Below are 4,900 nucleotides of genomic sequence, written 5' to 3' on the forward strand. Positions count from 1 at the left end.
TTCATTGGTGGTTGAGGCTGTTTGCCTCTTCTGTTCTTCAACTCCGCGTGGTAGCGGAATCCGTCCGTAGACTCCATCGCCTTAGCGAATTGCCGCGCAAGGCGTTGACGACGCCTCTGGCGGGCTCTCTTTGAGAGAGTCACAACGCCCTGAACAGTAGAGGCGTTGGCGGGAGTTGGGTTGACCTGATTGGAGGTCGGTGGAACTTCATTTGACGCAACTTCGGCGTCAGTTGGGTTGAGAGCTTCGTGGGCTTCCCGAGCAGCTTCAAACCAACGAGCTTTTCTCCCGGAGGAGAACTTCTTGGACTTGCGGGGGGAGATAGAGCCGGACGAGGACACGTACTCCTCGAACTTGGCTTGGTCGAACTCGTACTCGACCTCCTCCACGACCGGGATTGCAATCCGCGGCTGCGACGCATCGATCTCGTTGGCGAGATCGTCGGCTCCCACTGTGGTCGCCTAATTGTTCGCGTGGAAAACTGTTTTCTTTTTCATTGATATGATTGTCATCTTGGGTTACAAAGATCCGGTCTTTTATAGATCCGGTTACAACTAAATCAAAGAAAAAAATAAAAATTACAACTTTCCTCTTGTGAACAAATCGCAAGCTCCTGTTTTGCGGTTGCTTGCTTGTGTGGGTTCTTTGCCAACGCCGGGGTTAATCCGTGGACCACCGCGCGATCTAGATCCGGTCGGATCTACACGAGTATGCGGGTATTATTCCACGAAGGGAATAATAGCCGGGAGGGATTAATCCACCAAGGGAATAATCGCTCAGATCTCGAGATCTAAGACCAAGCTTAGATCTGGAGTGTAGTCTCGTGTAGATCTCAGATCTGTTCTTTCTTCCTCTCGAGATCCTGCCTTTTCTGACGTGGATGGTCGCCGAGGATCAGATCCGAATGTGCAAGTCTTCTGGTCTTCAAAGCTCCGAGTTCACTCTTCAATCCGGCAGAGTTTCGGCTCTTGAAAGTTCGACCTCTGAAAATGAACATCTCTAGGCCTATTTATAGGCTCTCAGGACAGTGGCTGCAAAAAGGGAAATGTCGGCCACCTCTGGCCACTGTCGGCCACCTCGGGCCACTGTCGGCCACCTCGGGGTGGCCGGCACTGTGCCTAGCCACCTTGAGGTGGCTCGGCTCATGGCCAAGCCACCTTGAGGTGGCTCGGCCACCGAGCCACCTCAAGGTGGCTCGGCTAAGGCCGAGCCACCTTGAGGTGGCTCGGCTTTGGCCGAGCCCCCGCGGGCGGTGTTTTCCGACTTCTTCGAGTCGTTTTCCGTTGTCTTGTTTGTCCGTGTTTCGGTTGACCTGAGACTCTGATTTGATGATCTGATTTGGCAGTAAGTTGGATTCCTGATTTGGCAGTAAATCCGCTTCTGAGTTCGAGTCCGAAATTGATCTTGATTCGATCGTGATTCGTCCGAGTTTCCCCTTGGTTGGATGGCTCGTTGACTCTTCGAACACTTGGCTTGATCCCGCACGCGAATGGATGTATTCCGTTGCTTGCGTGCGATTCGTCGATCTCGTCGCCTCGTTGGTTTGTCGGTTCGTGCCGAGCTGAGCTAAGGGACCTATAAGCAATTTTATATGCCTACAGTTAATAATATGATAGATTATGCTTTCCTTAAGTGGTTTAATAGTCTATATTTAATAAATCTAAAGTAAAATAGAATAAAAGAGAATAGTTCATAATTTATAAGTGAAGTTGGCTAGTGGATTTAATCCTAAATTCCTCATATCTCTAATTGAATCCAACATCTTTTATTTTATTGATTTTTCTTTTTACTATTAATTTCTCTTTATTTGTTTCTTGATTTTATTTTCTTCATCTTTCTTTCTCACCTCTTAATCTAGTTTTGTTTTTATTTGCTTATAGTCACAACCACTCTCTTTATCTTTTCACAACCACTTCTATCACTTCTAATTATCACACACACAACTTAAGAACAAATTTTGATTATTTTTTACAACACCTTCATTGTAAGATCGACATTTTTCTATATTATAACTTGATAGTTGTGCACTTGCGACTTAGGTTTTATTTAATCCCTATCAAGCTTTTGGTGCCATTGTCACAAAAGGTGCTTGTAATTAGAATTTTTTATTTTATTTATTTAATTTGTGTGTTCTATTGTGAAGGAACCACTTTGAAGATTGAAGATTAATGATTGAAGAATGATGATTAAAGATTTACCTTTAAGAGGGTAGAACCCTCTTGCTTATGGTAATTTCTCTTTCTAGTATTTTCAAATCTATCCCTTTTAGTTAGTTTGAGACAATTAGGATCTCAAATTTTTTTTACTTTTGTCAACCCTAATAAAATTCACCATCCACTTGGACGTTTATTAACAAGTTAATAAATTCAAATAAGAGCTCTCTTTCTCACATTTGTTTGATTATTGACCTTAATTAAAAACAAAAAAAATTATTTTTTATCCTTTTGTAGTTACTTTTAATTCCTAGGGTTGTATTGCATATAATAGTAGGAATTCACCAAAGTAATTTGAGAATCTTAATTTGACACTCACTTAAAAATATTCTTAAGGTTAAAAACCTACTAATCAAGATAAGGTGAGTGATTTTATTACCTTTTTCTTAACTCACAAATCACTAATTCCTCACTACACAAACTCAAGTCTTTTAAACTCATTAGACGTTGGCCCCTAAGAACCCAAGCTTATTAAGGAACAAAAATCCTTAAGTGAACTGGTTTAAGTTTACTTAAATCAGTTTGTGTCTAAAGCAAGGTTTTAGGCATTACGTAAAGCGCTCCGCAAGAAACAAGGTATTTAATTGGTCTTTGACCTCGCTTTAGTACTATCCTTACCTTGCTAACTGACCCTGTAAACTTCAATCTTTTCACTAAAGGAGTTTTTGGTTAGGAGCTGGTCTAATTGAGCCTAAGCTTATTACTAGAATTTAAAGTGATTGAGACAAAGTGATTGCTTTTGATTTATTTTAGTTAGGTTTTTCTTTTATCCTTCTCATTCTTCTCATTATCTTTTAGATCTTTTAGTTTTTTCTCTAAAAAAACTTAACTTTTATATTTCTTAGAATTCTTTTATTTTAGTTAATTTAAAAATTTATAAAATAAATTTGTTGTAGTGTATGCAAGTTTGAATTAGAGACAATACCAATTATTTAATCCGTTTTGAGCCATTTTTTGAAGAAATGGCTAATCCTAATTCACCTGTTCTTCAAGATATGTGTTATCCAACTAGGAATGCAATCACATCTTGCATTAAGCTACCCGATATCGATGGAACTAATTTTGAGTTTAGACCATATTTCATAAGCATGCTTCTGAAATTCTTAGGAATTGAAACTGAAGATGCTTATATTTTTATCTCCGAGTTTGAGGAAGTTTGTCTTATGATTAAGATTAGGGACTTATCTAAGGATATGATTAAGCTTAGATTTATTCATTTTGCTCTTAAGGACAAAGCCAATAAATGGCTATATAGCTTACCTACGAATTCTATCTCAACCTGGGATGAATTTGTTACTATTTATCTGAAGAAAATTTTCCCCATCCATAAAACAGTTAAGCTTAGAAACAACATTTATAATTTTAAGATAGTCCCGGGAGAGCCATTCTAGAAGTATTTAGACAAATTTAAGGATCTTCTTATCTAATACTTCACCACGGTTTTGAAAAATGGCGATTATGCCAAATCATTTATAATGATTGAGTTATTCTTTAAAAACTTTCTTAGAATCGATGTGTCAAGGGGATTTTATGTAAAAAAATGCTGATAAAGCTTAAAAATTTTTAGAGACTTTATCCGAGAAAATCATGCAGGGGGAACACTGTGATGATAAAATTTCATCAGGACCCCAACCCAAATCTAGTGGTCTTTCCTTAGAGACAAACATAACCTTTGAAGTAAAGATGACTATAATCATGCGTAGGTTAGAAGCTTTAGAATTCACAGAACGATCTCCAGCTTAAATCAATCAAGTTTCGGTCTCAGGTTGTCATAACTGTCTTTCTCCAACTCATGTTTCAGACGAATGTCCCCTTTTAGAAAATAATCAACCATTAAGTCAGTAAACGCTGCATTCCAGCGTCCTGTGAATGATCCATTTTATCCAACCTATAATCTAGGTTGAAGAAATCACCAAAAATTTGCATGGAATCAGGAAAGCTATTCCGGACACCAAAAATTTACTCTTACTTCAATCCAACAATTTCCTAGAGAAAACTCAATTCCTTTTAGTTCCCAAAATAGTTTTTAACAGCTAAATCTGCTATATCTAAATCAGTCTCCTCACCATCAATCTGTAAATCATATTCCTCCAAATTTTGATCATGATAAACATCTCTATATTTTATAAAAGGATTTGGAGACCATGATTAAAGCCTCTACACAGACCACTAACTTGTTGACTCAAATATCTAACATTTTGAATTCTTTTACGCAATCAACTAGACAAATGCTCAATTTCAACACCCAAGCCATAGCTAAGTTAGAAATCCAACTTGATCAATTAGCTAGTGCTATGAGTGAGAGAGAGAGAGAGAGAGAAAGAAAAAATTTCGAGTCAACTCGTGACCAATTCTAAGGACACATGATCAAGTTCAACCTACCAAGCTCAAGTGAATATGTTGATAAACAAGTTAAAATGCCTCCAAGTAAAACTCTTGAACCTGAATAAACTGTCTCTCCTTTTGATAACTCTATTCAACAATCACCCTCTTATGACCAAGAACCTGAACCCGAACCTGAGCTCAATTTTGATAGGTTTAAACCAATTGCTCCCTATCTAGATAGACTCAGGCCTAGGAAAAACTTCTCTCAGCTGGAGAAAATCCTAGAAAGTTTTTACCAGTTTAATGTCAATATTCCTCTCTTAGATGTAATTGAACAAATCCCATCTTATGTAAAAATTTTA

Source organism: Asparagus officinalis, chromosome 7, assembly GCF_001876935.1.
Source record: "Asparagus officinalis chromosome 7, Aspof.V1, whole genome shotgun sequence".
In the NCBI taxonomy this organism is placed as follows: domain Eukaryota; kingdom Viridiplantae; phylum Streptophyta; class Magnoliopsida; order Asparagales; family Asparagaceae; genus Asparagus; species Asparagus officinalis.